This window comes from Kogia breviceps, chromosome 9 (assembly GCF_026419965.1).
Source record: "Kogia breviceps isolate mKogBre1 chromosome 9, mKogBre1 haplotype 1, whole genome shotgun sequence".
NCBI classification, from domain to species: domain Eukaryota; kingdom Metazoa; phylum Chordata; class Mammalia; order Artiodactyla; family Physeteridae; genus Kogia; species Kogia breviceps.
Window position 1 is genome coordinate 40,289,677 of NC_081318.1, and position 19,829 is coordinate 40,309,505.

General features: G+C 37.9%; 1 protein-coding gene, 1 non-coding gene and 1 pseudogene across 2 annotated transcripts in view; all 3 read right to left on the bottom strand.

Annotated features, from left to right (window-relative positions):
* The window catches only part of DNAJB9 (DnaJ heat shock protein family (Hsp40) member B9), a 700,535-nt gene that overhangs the window by 604,532 nt on the left and 76,174 nt on the right, over positions 1-19,829 (bottom strand). The gene's annotated exons all lie outside the window — the stretch shown is intronic.
* LOC131762308 (T-complex protein 1 subunit alpha-like) lies at positions 4,905-10,767 on the bottom strand (annotated as a pseudogene).
* Positions 5,590-5,719, bottom strand: LOC131763094 (small nucleolar RNA SNORA20). The gene has a single exon (XR_009337495.1). It is a non-coding gene; the product is annotated as a small nucleolar RNA SNORA20 (small nucleolar RNA).

The window sequence follows — 19,829 nt, forward strand, 5'->3', positions numbered from 1 at the left end:
GCAAAGAGGCTATGTTAAGGGAGTCAGAGTATATTTTGAATGAGGCACTGAGAGGCTGATGCATTGGATGTTCCCAAATTGTGCTCTGAAAGGCTTATCCCTTACAACGCTAGCAACATTTCAGCCCATGCTACCCTGAAATGAAAGGCATTGCTAGTTCCAATGGGTAAAGCCCCTGTCTAGGGTCACAGGGAGATGGTAGAAATGGTGACAATAATGACTAGCCAGCAAGGAGAGGTTTTTTGTCACAATGACTGTGGCTCTGGCTCAGGCTCAGAGCACATAGGTGCTCATCAAAACATCTGCAACATTGATCTCATCTGTCGCAGGTAAGGGGGAGGGGGAGGAAGAAAGAAGAGGAGGAGAGGGAAAAGGGGAAGAAAGAGAAAACCTACTTGTACTACTGCTACTAGTCTTTTTGTTTTGTTTTGGATTTTTGGGAGCTACCATTTATGGTATATACTCAATAAGATGAGTGATGCTAAAAAGTGTTATACCAAGCTAGGCACCGTGCTAGGTGTTTCCTATTATCTCTAATCCACATAGAAATCCTGAAAGTTGGGTGTTACTGTCTCATATTTACAGAAGAGGAACTGAAACTCAAAGAGGGCAAATGATTTGTCCATGGTCATGGAGCCATTAGCAAAGCCAGGATTCAAACCAAGTCTGTTTGACTCCAAGGCCTGTGGGTATATGGTGATTGGGAGAGAGGCCTGTGGAGAGAGGGTGTAAGAGTCTGCAAGACAGTACTTGACCATGAAATCCACCAGCCCTGGCTAGCAGAGGAACATCGAATACAGTCAAGAGCCATAACATGGAGGATGGGGCCAGCACCCGGGACTCTGCCCAAAAGGGAAGCAACATGGGGGGAGTGGGAGATAGAGCATTTTCCTGGTGGGTGGAGATTAGGAGGATCTTTTTTGATGTTGCTACTGTTACTGTTACTCTGATACCTGCCCCTTTAGGTTGGGGGACCTCAGGGGAAATACTGATTCATAGCTGCATAATTCTGCAGCTAAGTAAGCACAGTGTAACTTCCCACTCCGCGACCAAGTTGCAGCAGCTAGAAAGAAAAACAAGCTTATCTCCCTCCATGTATACAAATAAATCTCTACAGAGAGCCATGTTGGTCCTACTCAAAGACATCCGTGTTCCCCTCATTTTTTAAAAAAAATTATTTATTTATTTAATTTTGGCTGCGTTGGGTCTTCGTTTCTGTGCGAGGGTTTTCTCTAGTTGCTGTGAGTAGGGGCCACTCTTCATCGCAGTGCGCGGGCCTCTCACTGTCACGGCCTCTCTTGTTGCGGAGTACAGGCTCCAGATGCGCAGGTCAGTAGTTGTGGCTCACGGGCCCAGTTGCTCCGCAGCATGTGGGATCCTCCCAGACCAGGGCTCGAACCTGTGTCCCCAGCATTGGCAGGCAGATTCTCAACCACTGCGCCACCAGGGAAGCCCTCCTCTCATTTTATTAAAGAATTATGAAAGTGTTCCTTGCTGAGTTGAGTTATGTCCTGAAACCTTTGAAGAAAACTTAAGTCTCTCTGGACTTGCCCAACTCTCTTTAAGTCTGTAAAACTGGAAGGAAAGATAAAGATAAGGTTGCATAAGCTTCAATTAGTTTCTTTTCAAACATCCACAACTTTATGCACATAAGAGGAGTAAGTTCTCATTACTTGCTTGCAATATAAACATTGATAACGTTTCCAAATGTATTTTTCACAGAAGGAACATATTTTTATACTTTAAAAGTTTCATATTTGAGGGGCTTCCCTGGTGGCGCAGTGGTTGAGAGTCCGCCTGCCGATGCAGGGGACGCGGGTTCGTGCCCCGGTCCGGGAGGATCCCACGTGCCGCGGAGCAGCTGGGCCCGTGGGCCATGACCACTGAGCCTGCGCATCCGGAGCCTGTGCTCTGCAATGGGAGAGGCCGCAACAGTGAGAGGCCCGCGTACCACAAAAAAAAAAAAAAAAAAGTTTCATATTTGAAAAGTTGGAAAATAGGTGTTGGAAAATAGGTTCTCTGGATTGTAGATCTAAATGGAAAAGCTAAAACTTTACAATTTCTAAAAGAAAACGTAGACGATATTTGTCATGACCTTCAGTTGACGAAGAGTTCTTAGAAGCAACACCAAAAATATAATCTATAAAAGAGAAAAATGATAAACTGGACTTAATCAAAATTAAAGTCTTTCGCATTTCAAAAGACATTGTTAAGAAAATGAAGAGACATACCACAGACTAGGAGAAATTATTTGAAATCATATATCTAACAAATGACTTGTATCCAGAATATATATTAAGAACTCTTTCAATTAAATAATAAGAAAACACAACCCAATTTTAAAATGGGCAAAATATTTGAATAATTTCATAAACAAGATATGTGAATGTTTAATAATCACAAGAAAAATTGCTCAACATCATTAGTATCTAGCAAAATGAAAATTAAAACTACAATGAAATACTACTGTGCACCCGCAAGATGGCAATAATCAAAAAGACACAACATCAAATGTTGGTGAGGGTGTGGAAAAACTGGAACTCTCTCATATATTGCTGGTGGAAAGGTAAAATGGTACAGTTACTTTGGAAAACAGTTTGTCAGTTTCTTTTAAGAGTGAAACATAAATCTAACTATCTTATGCAGCAGTTCCACTCCCAGAAATTTACCCATTTAAAACATATTCTATATAAAGACGTGTATGCAAGTGTTTACAGCAGCATTGATAATAGCCAAAGTAAAAACAAAACAAATTTCCATCAGCTTGTGGATGGATAAATAAAACGTGGGATTTCTGTGTACTATGGAATACTATTCAGCAATAAAGAGGAACAAACTATTGATTTGTGCTAAAACAAGGATGAATCTCAAAAACGTTATGCTAAGGGAAGGAAGACAAATGCAAAAGATTACATGATTCCATTTAGACTTACATGATTCCAAAAGTATGACATGTCCAGAAATGAAAAATTCATATAGACAGGAGGCAGATTAGTGGTTGTCTGGGGCTAGGGATGGGAGTGACGATTAACTGCAAAAGGGCCCAAGGGAATTTTGGGGATAATGAAATTGTTCTAAAAGTGGATTATAGTGATGACTGCACACTCTGTACATTTAATAAAAATTATAGAATCTTATGGGTGAATTTCATTGTATGTAATTATACCTCAATAAAGTTGATTTTTAAAAACTTTAAAAATAAAGAGCCATTAGGGTCAGCAAGATATGTCTGTGGCTTTCAAAAAGGAATTATTGGGACTTCCCTGGTGGTTCAGTGGTTTGGAGTCCTCCTGCCAACACAGGGGACATGGGTTCGAGCCCTGGTCTGGGAAGATCCCACATGCCGCGGAGCAACTAAGCTGAACACAACTACTGAGCCTGCGTTCTAGAGCCCACAAGCCACAACTACTGAGCCCTCATGCCACAACTACTGAAGCCTGTGCGCCTAGGGCCCATGCTCTGCAACAAGAGAAGCCACTGCAAGGAGAAGCCCGCGCACCACAACAAAGAGTAGTGCCCACTTGCCACAACTAGAGAAAGCCCACGTGCATCAAGAAGACCCAATGCAGCCAAAAATAAATAAATAAAATATTTATATTTTTAAAAAAGGAATTATTTACTTACCTGATAAAAAATATTTCAAGACACCCATTAGATTGATAAGAAGCTTATAGTCAGATAATACCACATGGTGGTGAGCATATCAGGCAAAATGTGCTATGATCTATGACAGTAACAAAAAATCCCAAAAGATCAGTGGCATAAAACGGGGGTCAGCAAACTTTTTCTACAAAGGGCCAAATAGTAAATATCTTCAACTTTGTACACCACCTGGTTTCTGTCTCAACTACTCAACTCTGCCTAGACAAGACATACAAAAACTGGCATGGCTGTGTTCCAATAAAGCTTTATGGAAACAGGCAGTGGGTCAGATTTGGCCAACAGGATAGTTTTCCAAGCTCTGATATAAAACATCAATGATTTATTTATAACTCTTCGTTAATGTTTACTGTCCAGTCAGCTGGAGGCTTTATACTCCATGTTATCCTCACTGCAACCCAATACTATGAAGAATTCACCATAGGGATCATTAAAGTTCACTGAGGCAAAGTCCAGACAATGTGATGAATGCCTCACTGGCCCTTAAGGCTCTGCTCACATTTCATTGTCTAAAATGATCTCATTGGCTATGCCTAACTTCAAAGGGAACGGGAAGCAGAGTGTCACTGGCTTAAAATAATTTTTCTTCAGGATTACAGACAAACATTCTCAGATGAAAGTTTTCCAAACAATGCAACCATCTCTATTTTACATTTGATATGATGTCATCACAAACCAAGATCTTTCCATTAAAGTGTCAAGACTCAGATTTATATTACAGACATAAAAATAAAAGCTAAATACCGAGGCAAGGAACATTAATGGAAGTTATATACATGAATTAAGGGGAAAGTGCACCTCTGAGTGTTGTTTATGTAAAAGGCTATTTGTAAATTTGAACTTGCATTTCCTCAGACATTATTTGAAAGTGTTTATATTACTGATGTGCAAGAAACATTTCTCACATTTTAATTATACTGTGGAACATGCTGATTCCAATCAACACGAGGACAGTTTTACAGTTCGTGAGCAACAAAGCACTCCCATTCATATAGAGCCCAGATTTTATTCATTCAAATATTAATATGTATTTAGTACCTACTATGTGCTAGGATCTCTACTAAAACAGGTATTTACATACTAATCCCTCTCTGCTGCATGTATAATGAGGTTTCCTCCTTTGTGTCCCCAACTCAAAATAAGAACATTTTCTTTTTTTTGACAGCTTAATTTGCACCTTAATGTGTAATACTCGAGGTACAAGAAAATTGCATCTAAGACTGTTGTAAATAAAAGAAATCAGATCAGTCATCAAGGGCTCCAGAGTGAACAGCATCTTCATAACCTCCATGCTTACCATCTTTGCTTTCTGGGTGTAATTTAATAAGATCATCAATTAGAAGAATGGTAATTGCAGCTTCAGTTGCAATTTTCAAACTCTTAACTTTAACTATGGTTGGTTCAAACATCCCTGCCTGTTTGTTGTCTCGGGGTTTACCATTGACCAGGTCAAGACCAATCCATTTTAGATTTTTGTGTTCTGGGTTAACCTGAGCCTCATGATGAAAAGTTCTTAATTTTGCAACCAGATATGTGGAGTCTTGGGCAGCATTAACTGCCAGAGTATTAGGAATAACAAGAAGAGATCTTGTAAACTCCACAATAGCAAGCTGTTCCCGGGAGCCCAGGCTGGTTGCATAGTTTTCAAAGATATATGGAAAGGGCTGCTTCTACAGCGCCTCCACCCAGAATCACAAATTTTGACTCCAAAACTCTTCACCACACAAACAGCATCATGTAAAGAGTGTGCCATCTGGTCACACATGAAATCATTCGCCCCACGTAAGATGATTGAGGCAGAGGTATAAGCCTTAGTGCTACTTTAAAAATACTGAAATTCTTAAATCAATGCTTTAATAAGTCCACGTAGAAATTCACTATAAGTGCCTCGATTAAATCCTGCTTACACAGGACATTTAGACACAGAAGCAATGTCTAGACCATGGAAAAGAGATGAAATGGTTACTTCAGCTCAATTCACAGCGGCCCAACATTATTTTATCCCATGTGTATAACTGATCGTATCACTGAAAGATTATAGCAGCAAATAAATGGGAAAGAGAACAACATTTTCTATGTGGCAAAGAGAAGCAATAGGTCAGCACAGTGAGGCAAGCAAGGGCCAGATCATGAAGGATCTTGTGTGTCAGACTATATATAACATTGAAAGCTATGAAAAATACAGAACTTTTTAATCTGAGGAGGTATGGGATCAGATTTTCATTTGTAAAATATCGTTCTGGACAAAGTGGAAAGAATGAGGTACAAGTAAGGGCAAGGAGAGGGTTCAAGGTCCCTGTAGTAATAAAGGGCTTGAGTGTGGATGAAGTTTGAATAGGTGCATTGACATAATTTGGTAATCAAATGAGTTGGAGGTAAAGGATTGAAGGCAAGGATAACTCTTTGTTTCCTGGCTTCAGCTCCTAGACAAGAAATGATGCCATTGGCTAAAAGAGGGAATAGAAAAAGAAGCAGGTTACCAGGAGTGGAGACTGATAGATAATGCGTTCAGTTCTAAATATGTTGAGTCTGAGGTACCCTGTTGGCAGCCCATGTGAAAATGTCTAGAAAGCTCTAGGAAATGTGTCTAGAGCTCAGAAAAGATATAAAGGGAATACATGAGACTTATGGTGTAGCTGAGCTCCTGCAAGGAGAGTCTCTGGTGGAAGAGATTAATAATGAAAACAATAGTAACGGCCAACCTTTAAAGTGTGCTTCCTATTTGCCAGACCCTGTTCTAAGCCCTTTACATATATTAACTGATCTCATCCTCACATAAATCCGATCATAATCCCCATTTTGTGGTTTGTAAGACTAAGGTTTAGATAACTGAAGCAACTTGCACAAGGTCACACACAGCTAGTCAGTGCTGGAGCTGGGATATGAACCCAGAACAGACTGTCTCCAGCCTGTGCTCTTAGCCTTTACACAATACAGCCTTCCTAAGAGAGGCTGACCACAGAGGTCACCCTGGACTGCAATGATGTGTGAAGAAGGAAATGATCACTCAAAGAATTCTGAAAATAGGACACTATAAAAGGGAATGGGAAGACCAAGGAAGAAATAGTTTTAAGAATTAGGGAGTCTTCAGGAAAGGCAAACACTAAAGGTATCATTAGTACATATCATTTCTTCCCATCGGAAGAGAAAAAAAAATTTTTTTCTAAAAAGAAAGCAAATAAAACTTGTAAGTAATCTAGTAATAATGTTGCAAACATTTCTTCTGAAATTATAAAGGGTTTCTGCCCTACTCTCCACATAAACATGAGGAGGTCAGGCAAGGAGTATGAATTTCAAAGTACAAATATATGTATTTAAAATAAAGGTTCCTTGGGCTTCCCTGGTGGTGCAGTGGTTGAGAATCCGCCTGCCAATGCAGGGAACACGGGTTCGTGCCCCAGTCCGGGAAGATCCCACATGCCGCAGAGAGGCTGGGCCTGTGAGCCATGGCCGCTGAGCCTGCGCGTCTGGAGCCTGCGCTCCGCAACGGGAGAGGACACAACAGTGAGAGGCCCGCATACAACAAAAAAATAAAATAAAATAAAATAAAATAAATAAATAAATAAAGATTCCTCTTCTATAGTTACTTAGAGTTCAGCTCTGCCTCTTAGTAGGTAAAGGCCACTGAAAACCAAGATGATTTGTCCTGCTGAGACATCTTGCCCAAAGGAGACAGTGAGATTTGTGAGGGCACTTCCCAGTAAGAATACAAAACCCAATCTGGCCAGCACGGACTCCCCACTGCCATTGCCAAAGAAATGAAAAGAGGAAGCAGAGAAAAGACAGCTTTGCAATCCGTCCTTGAAAGAGTCACAATCAGATCAAAAACAAACAAAAATCCTTAAAGCCTTTAGATGTGCTCATTGAAGCTGTTGATGCATCATAAACCTTGACATATCATGCATATTCCAAGACTGCAAATAACTGAGCATTCCTAAATCTAATCTCCCATCCCAAAAGAAAACTGAAAAGTCAAACCTGAGAAAGCCTATCCTTTTCTTATTTTCAGCTGGGGAAATGCAGTAAAATATTCTGCTCTGAAAAGTTAGGAATTGGTATTTCATTAGCACCATTCTACTTCAATAACAATATATCTCCCTCTTGTGGATTTTTAAGATATTTCCACGCAGGAGAGTCCCTTCCAACTTACATCCCTCACTTAATCACTAAGTTGCATTGTATAACTATAAGCATAAATAAAAGATAGGATACTCTGCCATATCCCCCTACTAACTGAAGTTCTAGGTAGAATACATACCCTGGCAAGTCACATTCATTCTTTTTCTGGAAATGAAGTAGCTGTTAACAAACATCATGCATCAAATATTTATTAAGCTATTATGAAAAGCATGGACACAGGGCACTTGAAACTGCAGAGCTTGTTTCTGGAAAAATTTACAACCTAAAAATAAGACCAAACAGCCGGCTGGAAATTGTGTGTCAGTTGCTCTGATAGACTTGTCCTAGGACAGCTACTGAGGTAGAAATTCCCACCTGTGACCAGGACTGCCAAATGTCTAGATTCTAGAAGACTGTTGTCCTGGGTGAAGTGTGCTGAAGTACTGTGACTATAAACCTGATATTTTCTCCTATATGCACAAAAAGTCAATATAAGAATTAAATTCCACCCTTCTTTACAGATATAACACCACCACACAGAAACACCACAGAGTTCTTATACTTATATCTCAAAATTTTGCAGTATCTAAGCCTACTTTTTCTACCTCTCCCTCCTTCCTTCCTTCCTTCCTTTCTTTCTTCCTTTCCCTTCTTTCCTTCCTCCCTCTCTCCCTCTCTCTTTTCCCTCTTTCTTTCTTTCTTTTCTTCTTTCCTTCCTTTCTTTCTTTCCCTTTCTTTCTTTCTCTTTCTTCCTTCCTTCCGTCTTTTCTTCCTTCCTTCCTTTCTTTCTTCCTTCCTTTCTTTATTTCTTTCTTCCTGCCTTTCTTTCTTTCTTTCTCTTTCTTCTTTCTTTCTTTCTTCCACCCCCCTCTCTCTCTTTATTTCTTGCTGTTTCAGAAAAGAAAGTATCATTTCCTCCCAAGAGAAACCCTTTTACCATTTTTCTCAGCTCCATTCTTCCCCTGCGGGCTCCTTTTCCTCCACCCAAAATTTTGCTCAGGTCTCTTTCATCTCCCCAGCCCCACCCCCACCCCCCGGTGATCCTTCTTTGAACTATGAAGTCCACCAGAATTGTTCACATTAGAATTAAGTTCCACTCTCTATTTCTCCATTCACTAATGAATCACCAGCACCAACAACGCCTCTTATACAGCAAATATCAACATTTTTTTCATTTTTGTATATAAATTTTTTACTTGAAATATAATTTGCATGCTATAAAATTCACCCTTTTAAAGTGCACAATGAGGTTTTTAGTATATTCAGAGTTGAATGATAGTGGTACAATCATCACCACTATCAATACATTTTTCACTTATTTTCTGCTTTATTGAGGTATAATTGACAAAATTGTAATACATTTAAAGTGTATAATGATGATTCTTTGATACATATACCTTGTAAAACGATCCCCACCAATGAGTTAAATCTATCACCTCACATATTTATCTTTTTTTTTCATGAGAACACTTAAGTTCCACTCTTATCAAATTTCAATCATACAATACAGTATTATCATCTATAGTCACCGTTATATATTAGATCCTCAGATCTTATTTCTCTTCTAACTGAAAGTTTATACCCTTTTACTAACCTCTTTCTCTTTCCCTCACCCCTGTCTCCTGACAGCTGCCATTCTACTCTTTGTTTCTATGAGTTCAACTTCCTTTTTTAAAAAAATTCCACATATAAATAGTGTCTTCCTCTATCTGGCTATTTCACTTAGCATAATTCCCTCCAGATTCATCCATGTTGTTGCAACTGGCAAGATTTCCTTCTTTTAAGGCTGAATAATACTCCATTCTATATTTATACTACATATTCTTTATTCATTCTTTCGTTGACAGACACTAAGACAGACTCTAAGGGAAAAAAATGTCATGAAGAGATTAGTGGTAGGACGGGAATAAAACACAGACTTACTCGAGCATGGACTTGAGGATATGGGGGGGGGAAGGGTGGGCTGTGACAAAGTGAGAGAGTGGCAGGGACATACATACACTATCAAATGTAAATTAGATAGCTAGTGGGAAGCTGCTGCATAGCACAGGGAGATCACCTCTGTGCTTTGTGACCACCTAGAGGGGTGGGATAGGGAGGGTGGGAGAGAGGGTGATGCAAGAGGGAAGAGATATGGGAACATATGTATATGCATAACTGATTCAGTTTGTTGTAAAGGAAAAACTAACACACTATTGTAAAACAATTATACTCCAATAAAGATGTTAAAAAAAATAAAATAAAATAAAAAAAGAAATGCAAAAAAATAAATAAATAAATAAATAAAACAAAAAAAATAAATAAATAAAATAAAAAATAAATTAAAAATTCCACATATAAATAGTGTCTTCCTCTATCTGGCTTTCACTTAGCATAATTCCCTCCAGATTCATCCATGTTGTTGCAACTGGCAAGATTTCCTTCTTTTAAGGCTGAATAATACTCCATTCTATATTTATACTACATATTCTTTATTCATTCTTTCGTTGACAGACACGTTGTTTCTGCACCTTGGCCATTGTGAATAATGCTGCAATGAACATGGGAGTATAGATATCTCTTCAAGATAATGATCTTGTTTCCTTTGAATATACAATTGACCCTTGAACATCACACGTTTGAACTGCTAGGGTACACTTACACAAGGATTTTTTCTCAATAGTAAATATCACAGTACTACACGATCCAGAGTTGATTGAATCCATGGATGCAAACTCATGGATACAGAATTATACTTGGATTTTCAACTGGGCAGAGGGTCAGTGCCACCAACCTCTATGTTGTTCAAGGGTCAAATGTATACCCAAACAGTGGTATTGCTGGATCATATGGTAATTCTATATTAAATTTCTTGGAGAACCTCCATACTGTTTTTCATAGTGGTTGTACCAGTTTACATTCCCACCAACACCAATTCCCCATCCAGGATTTCCTTTTCTTCACATCCTCATCAGCATTTGTTATTTGTATCTTTTTGATAGTAGACATCCTAACAGGTGTGAAATGATATCTCATGGTTTTGATTTGCATTTCCTTGATGATTAGTGATGTTGACTACAGTTTCATCTACCTGTTGCCATTTGTATGTCTTCTCTAGGAAAATATCTGTTCAGGTCCTTTGCCCTTTTTTTTAATTGGGTTATTTGATTTTTCGCTATTGAGTTGTATGAGTACCTTGTATATTTTGGACATTAACCCTTGATTTTTTTTAATTTAATTTAATTTTTATATAGCAGGTTCTTATTAGTTATCTGTTTTATACATATTAGTGTATATATGTCATTCCCAATCTCCCAGTTCATCCTACCTTGACCCCCTTACTTTCCCCCTAACCACTTATTGTATATGTGGTTTGCAAATGTTTTTCCCATTCCATTGCTTACCTTTTCATTTTGTTGATGGTTTCCTTTGCTGTACAGAAGTTTTTAATTGCATGTAGTCCTACTTGTTTATTTTTCCTTTTGCTGCCTTTGCTTTTGGTGTCAAATCCAAAAACTCATTGCAATACCCAGATCTAGGAGATTATACCTTACGTTATTTCTAGGAGCTTTATAGTTACAGGTCTTACATTCAAGCCTTTAATCCATTTTGAGTTGATTTTTGTGTATGGTGTAAGATAGGGGTCTAGTTTCATTCATTTGTGTGTGGATATCCCGTTTTCCCAACACCATTTAATGAACAGAATATTCTTTACCAATGGTATATGCTTGGCTCCTTTGTCATAAATTAATTGACTATATATGAGTGGGTTTATTCTGGGTTCTCTATTCTGTTTCATTGATCTGTGTGTCTGTTTTTATGTCACTACCATAGTCTCTTGATTACAATAGCTTTGTAATATAGTTTGAGAGTGGGAAGTGTGATGCCTCCAGCTTTGCCTTCTTTCTCAAGATTACTTGACTATTCAGGCTCTTTTGTGGTTTCATATAAATTTTAGGGTTGTTTTTTCTATTTCTGTGCAAAATGCCATTGGTATTTTTCTTTTGTTCTCCATCTCTATAACTTTGTTATTTCAAGAATATTTTATATATAGAATCATTCAGAGTGATTATCCATTGGAATTTTAATAGGGATTGTATTGCATCTGTAGATTGCTTCGGGTAGTATGGCATTTTAACAATATTAATTCTCCCATTCCATAATCATGGAATGTCTGTTCATTTATTTGTGTCTTCTTCAATGTCTTTTATCAGTATTTTATAATTTTTAGTGAATAGACCTTTCATCCCCTTGCTTAAATTTATTCCTAAGTATTTTATTCTTTTTGATTCTATTGTAAATGGGATTTTTTTTTAATTTCTCTTTCCTATAGTTCATTGTTAGTGTATAGAAAAGCAACTGATTTTTATATGTTGATTTTGTATCTTACAAATTTACTGAATTTGTTTATTAGTTCTAATAGTTTTTGGTGGCATCTTTAGGGTTTTCTATATATAATATTATGCCATCTGCAAACAGAAAATTTTACTTCTTTTGTTCTGAGTTGGATGCCTATTATTTTATTTTCTTGCCTAATTGCTCTGGCTAGGACTTCCAGTGCCATGTTGACTAAAAGTGGCAAGAGTAGGCATTCTTGTCTTGTACCTGACCTTAGAGGAAATGTTTTCAGCTTTCCATCATTGAGTATGATGTTTGCTATGGGTTTCTTATATACATCCTTTAATATGTTAAGGTATGCTAGCACTATACCCATTTTGTTGAGAATTTTATCATAAATGAATATTGAATTTTGTCAAAATCTTTTTCTGCATCTACTGAGATGATCATATAATTTTTATACTTCTTTTTGTTAATGTGGTGTATTGCATTAATTGATTTGCGGATGTTGAACTATCCTTGAAACCGAGAATACAGCTCATTTGGTCAGGGTGTATGATCCTTTTAATGTACTATTGAATTCTGTTTGCAAATATTTTTCGAGTATTTATGTTCATCAGGGATATTGGTCTGTAATTTTCTTTTCTTGTAATGTCCTTGTTTGGTTTTTGTACCAGGGTAATGCTGGCCTTGTAAAATGAGTTTAAAAGTGTCCCTTCCTAGTTTTTGGAAGAGTCTGAGAAAGGCATATTAATTCTTCTTTAAGTGTTTCGAAGAATTCACAGGTAAAGACATCTAGTCCTAGACTATTCAGTCTCCTCACTAGCAATTAGCCTGTTCAAATTTTCTTTTTCTTCATGGTTATTAGTAGGTTGTATATTTCTAAGAATTTATCCATTTCTTCTAGGTTGTCCAATTTGTTAGCATATAATTAATTGTTCATAGTAGTCTCTCATGATCCTTTGTATTTGTGTGGTATCGGATGTGATGTCTCCTCTTTTGTTGCTAATTTTATTTATTTGAGACTTGTCTCTTTTTTTCTTGGTAAGTCTACCTAAAGGTTTGTTCATTTTATCTTTTAAAGGAACCAGCTCTTAGCTTGATTGATCTTTTCTAGTCTCTATTTCATTTATTTCAACTTTGACATTTGTTATTTCCTTCCTACTACTACCTTTGGGCTCAGTTTGCTCTTCTTTTTCAAGTTTCTTGAGGATTAAAGTTCAGTTGTTTATTTGAGATTTTTCTTTTTCTTTATGTAGGCATTTATCCCTATAAACTTTCCTCTTAGAAATGTTTTTCCTGCATCCCATAAGTTTTGATATGTTATGTTTTCATTTTCATTTGTCTCAAGATAATTTTTGGTTTCTCTTTTGATTTCTTCTTTGACCCATTGACTTTCAGAGCTAGGTGATTTGGCAGTCTGTTCTTTGGGTGGTGATTTGGCAGTCTGTTCTTTGGGTGGCAGCCTTAAAAGCTGAGGTGCTAGATGTGTGGTCTAAACCCTTCACTCCTTGGGGAGAAGCTGGGAGTTAGGGATTCACTCCTGATTACATGGCACTGTCCCAATGGTGGCATTTACGGCAAGAGTGTGTATCAGCTTTTCCTACCCATTTCTATGTGGGCATTTTCTCAGTCACCCAATATGAAGAAGTCACTCCCCTAGTTTCTGGATTTCTCTCAGAGGGAATTGCTCCTTATGTCACTGTATATTCAGTAGGTCCATGGGAGAAGTAAAATTCAGGAAGCATATTAAGAAGGAAGAAGAACTCAAAATTAGATCTTGAATGAAAAAGGAGAGTGGAGTCAAGGGCAAGCTATAATAACTCTGTTATTCTAAGCCACCAAGTTTTGTGGTAATTTGCTACAACAGTAAGAAATTAATACATCACTTTTCATTATTTAATGTGACTTTTTAATGTAGATGGTCTTCCTGGCAATTTGAAATAATCCAGTGGTCATTTCCAATGGTGGATGAGAAGCAATTTAAGCAATTTAGAGTTAGAAAACAAATGACAAATAAAGTAATAAAAAATTTTGATTTTATTTTAAATCACCCCCAAAGTATTTACATAGTATAATGGCTAATTTTGTGTGTCCATTTGACTGGGTCACAGGGTACCCAGATTAAAATTACTCCTAGGTGTGTTTGTGAGGGTGTTTCTGGATTACATTAGCATTTGTATTGGTGGTGGACTCAATAAAGTGGATTGCCCTCCTTAGTGTGGGTACACGTGGTGCAGTGGCTGACGGCCTGAATAAGACAAAAATCAGACAACTGGAATCACACTATTGCTTTCCTGGGTGTCCAGCTTACAGATAGCAGATAATGGAACATAGCCTACATAATTGCATAAGCAAGCAAATTCCTCATAATCAAGCTCTCTCTCTCTCTCTCTCTCTCTCTCTCTCTCTCACACACACACACACACACACCACACATATACACAAACTTTAGGTAAAACTAGATAATCTCAGTGACAACCTTCCTATGCTCTTTGACCCTTCTATCTTTTTCAACTAGATGTTGTCTTTTGACTGAAAACACAATGTACACTACTAAATTAGAAAATTTTATAGGTTTTATGATGGTAACTTCATTCACTTAATCAAGCACATAAAGACAAACTATGTGAATTACCACACAAGATACATTTTAATTTGCTAGTTCTAAAAATATGTGTGAGCTCTCAGTGGTAATTTGAAAAATGTGCTAGTTCTAAAAATATGTGTAAACCTAATTTATATCAAATAAAGCTATGACAAAATTTTGCTACTTAATAGAAACTATGTTATGTACTATAATGAGCTAATGTTTTCACCTGAAAAATAAAATTACACAAAACCACCTATGCCCATTACAACACAGTTTGTTACTGCTGTGATCTAAATGTGTGTGTCCTCCCATGTTGAAATTCCAATGCCCATGGTGGTGGTATTGGTAGGTGGGAACTTTGGGAGGTGCTTAGGTCCTGAGAGTGGAGGAGCCTTCGTGAATGGAATTAATGCTCATATAAAAGTGACCCCAGGGCTTCCCTGGTGGCGCAATGGTTGAGAGTCCACCTGCCGATGCAGGAGACACGGGTTCGTGCCCTGGTCCAGGACGGAGCGGCTGGGCCCGTGAGCCATGGCCACTGAGCCTGCGCGTCCGGAGCCTGTGCTCCGCAACGGGAGAGGCCACAACAGTGAGAGGCCAGGGTACCGCAAAAAAAAAAAAAAAGTGACCCCAGAGAGATACCTCTCCCCTTCCACCACATGAAGGTACAATGAGAAGTCTGCAACCCAAAAGAGGGCCCTTGCCTGATGATACTGGCACCTTAACACTGAACTTCCAGTTTCCAGAACTGTAAGCAGTAAATCTGTGTTGTTTATAATCTACCCAGTCTGCAGGATTTTTATAGCAGCCTAAAGGGACTAAGACAATTATGTTCTATTCTCTTGCTAGTGGTCATTTTGTCTCGACTTGATATCCAGAAGAAATCAAAATGTGATGTGGTTTCCCTCAGGAAAAGCAAAGGAACAAATGAATGAGGTATTTACAACCTCTACCCCAAGACTCCAAACTAAAGGATGTTGTTGATGAACTGAAATGTATTTCATTTTTAAATACAGTAGAGTGGTGCTCTCAACCTGTGGAGGTATAATTATTCAAGAATCTCAACGTAGACGGGCACCAGGAGCTATGGTTTATTATCTTTCCACACTTTGTTTCTCTAAAATGTGGGATTCCTGAAGGGATTTATACTATTTCCTGACAGCCCCTAAGCATAAAATTAATAAAGAAGGTAAAAGAAAATTTGCCACAGAGATTCAGAGCTGATTAATATAAGCCATGCCCGTCCATCATTCTCTGGAAGCCAATTAAGTAAAGTACTCAAATGTAAAACTTTAACACCATAAATAAAAGTTTGTGAAAAGTTTAAATTCTATCATAAAATTACCCAGTGAAAGTAAAGTAGCTGTAAAAGCATACCTTATAAAAATAAGGTATATTTATGCCCCAATTGCTAAACAAAATAAAGCGAATTTTTATTGTGAAACAGCCAAAATGACCTCATCAATCTTTTCTAGCTTTCCACTGGGCGAAAGAGGATTTTGCACCATGAGGTATGTAAAATTAATTTTCTTCAAGCGTATTATTCTGCAGGATCTTATGAAAAACCCCATAAAGAGAATCTTAAAAATAAAGATGGACAACTCACCAGATTACAGAAACAGAAGGAAGGGGATAGATGGCCTCAATTTGTTCTTTTCATATTAAATAGTTTGGGCACATTTTCTATCCTCTATGAAATTTGAGTCAAACAGTGTCACACCCAACCATCTTCCCACACAGTAAATAAAGAAATGATAGTTAAATTAGACAAACTAGTCCTATAACTCTGTCTTATATGCATGCTCTCAATACCTGCTTTTTATTGTTTTTTTTTTTTAAACTCAGCTACTATCAAACACCTGGCTACTGAGCCATGGGTTTTACGACATAATCAGGAAAAAATTCATTATGATGAGAGAAAAAAGAGTCCCATGTTCTAAACCTAAAGACCCTGAAGACCGAGCCCTAGTCAATTGATTATGCCAGGTGATTCTAACATTAGATAATACCTCAGCCACACACACCACTTCACCCTAATTCCATGCCCTGGAGCTCTACAAGCATCAGATAAAACCACTCTTCCTCCACTTCTATACATGAAGAGGAAGATCTCCAAATTACTGTGCTATGAGTAAAAATCAACTCTCATCCCTCATTATACCAACTCTCATAATCTATCTGCCTTGTGACTCAGACATCCCTTTATTCCTGATTTGTTGATCACCTCAAAAAGCCTAGCCCCTCTCCTTACCTAGAAATGCCTTCATCCCTGGGCTCTTCTTATTAGATAGCTGTGTACTTACCCTTTTATGAACTTATCTCCAACCCATCCCCAAATCCCCCTGGAACCCAAAATCAATCACCAGCAAAATCCGTTGTATCCAAAAATCAATCACCAGCAAAATCCCTTGTATCACTAATATCCTCAACTTGACCTGGCTCTCCCCCCAAGCTATGGCTACCCTTCAAATCCTCAGAGTATCAACCCACTACACCTCCTTGTTGCAATTATACACAGACCTGGGTCCTTCCCCACTCCTTGAAGAATTACGCTTCTAACTTACTGTCAATTCCAGCACTCTACTTGTCATTATTCTTGGTGATTTTGATATTCCCCTGACGATCCTTCTAATCCATTTGAGCTCATCTCCAATGGTCTTGTCTCCCACCTAACCCAGTCACCTTCTCATTACCAGTAACAGCAATTCCCCCATAAGTTCAACATCAAGCATCCCACTCTCCCACAACCACCTCTTGTCCTTCCAGGTCTTTCCTCTAATATCCCATTCCCAACAAGGACCTATCACTTTTTCCCCACATCCTAGTCATATATTTAATATTCTCCTTATGTAATGATAGTTTAGAATCCACAGTCCATCATTTCTCTCTTGCATAAAACCTCAACTCTCTTGTCATCTTCTTACCTCATAGGTCTTGCTTGGCAAAACTCTAGTCATACTTAAAGCCAACTCACCACCTGCTCTGTCCTGGCACCCATGAAGCTGAATGTGGCTGGAGAAAAACAATCTGCTGTATCCTTAAGTCATGATCACTGATCTCAAAGAGACCGTTAGTGCCGTCCAGTGAATGGACTCCAGTGAATGGACTACATATCTCTACTCCACTCAGTTACCTCTAGTTTCACCTCAAAACTCTAGCACCTCCTCACTTTCACTTTCAGCTTTGCTTCCTATATCTCTGAGAGAAGAACAGCTCTAGAAACTACTGCCACCACTTTCACCCATGCAGCTACACTTACTCCACCTTCCTTTCTGTTACCATAGGTGAATTTTCCATGCCTTCATCTAGAGCCAGCTCCACTACAGTACCCAAGCTCAGCCAAGCCCAGCAGAGCCCACAAGTCAAATCTGACCTACAAGCCCATTAGAAAGAAATATATGCTTGTTGTTGAAAGCCACTACATTTGGGGATATTTTTGTTATGCAGAATTATTGTGGCAAAAACCTGAAGAATTTCATATACAGCACCAATATCATGTAGAAAGATTTCTGCAACACTTTATCCATGACTTTTTTTGCCATATCTCATAAAGGGTTTTATCCTTTCTTTAGTATCCAACTAACACTATCACTCTTTCTTCTTTAGTTATAGCTTCTTGAAGCAACAGTCTATCTGTATTTGTCTCCTTTTGTTCATTCCCACATGCTGTAACCCCTATAATTAGGTTTACATCTTGCCATTATAGAGACCATTTTCTCAAGTGTCACTCATTTCTTTACCAAAGGGCCAGATACGAGGCAGAGTTGGGTCAGCAGCAGTCATGAGGACTGAATCCATCGGTAAATGACAAGTAAAGAACTGGGTTGATATGGGGCAGAGAATGTAAAGCGATTTGAGAAGCTATTTGTTCAATCTATTGAGGCTTTTATTTTTAAAAATTAAACCCCTCCCTTTTAATTTTTATTTAAAAAGTCAAGACTGGATGAGTAATCAATCTCAGTTTTCTCAGAAACTGGTTTGGCAATTTTTTGTAATGCCACTTAACTTCTGTGATATTTTCACTCATAAATTTAGAAAGCTAAGCAGCATGGTTTTTAAGCAGGCATCTGGTAATTTTTCAAAATTCACATAACCAATGGACCCCCTACTCTTCCATTCAATTTTGATACAACCTTTTAGAGTAGAGTGGGATTTGGGCAGCCTGAAAATACTCTAGAATTGATTTCTTATCTTCTCAAGCCGTGTTGCCCTTCCCTTGACATGCATAGACACTGATCATTCAAGACCATGAGGCAGATGTTCCCCAACATCCCCTCAAATATGTAATAGGTATATTTATTGCCTATAGATTATGGTCTGAACACATTAACTGAAATGATATTTTGTGTCTCTGATGCAATCTGTCAATGCCATCTAATGAATGTAAGCTTTCTTTTTCTTCTTTCACAATATCCATAAAAGTGCTAGATGTTAATAGTTTTTATATTAATTTACCTTCCCACACCCCCAAAACACCATATATGCAAGGATTCATGGGCCAAGAAAGCAACTTTGCAGTGACATATATTAATTTCTTCATATAACCCAGAGCATAGAGGCTAAGAAAGAATTTTAAAACTAGTGTGAGTTTGGGAGTTGTGTATTTTAGATATGAATTTTTCCCACCATGTAAACATTTGAAATAATTACAATAATTGGATGTTCCATCTTTTCATTATCTCTCTATTCTGAAAAATATGGTTATATGTTTTAATTTACTTTGAATTTTTAGGATATTAATGCATTTATTTTATTCATTTTATCTTTAGCCATTTCAATATGAATTCACATACACACACATGTACCCAACTTCTAACAATCTAATACTCCTGCTACACAGACAGACATAAAGCAGTTTCCAAGGGAACACTGCTTCAAGGCAATGATCCTATTTAAAAGATCCTTCTGAGAACAAATATCCATTCCCTGAAATATCATTCAGAAGAATTAAATTAGAGCCTCTCCTCTTGAAATGAAGAGAGCAATCCTGTGCTTAACCATCACAGGGTAACAGAGAATGTTCCTCTTAAAAGCATAATTATTCTACAGGGTGGCAGTACCGGTATGGACCATTAGCTCTGACAGTGAAAAACTGCCAATTCCTCTCCAATTGAAAAGCTGTTAGAGATGACAAGAGATC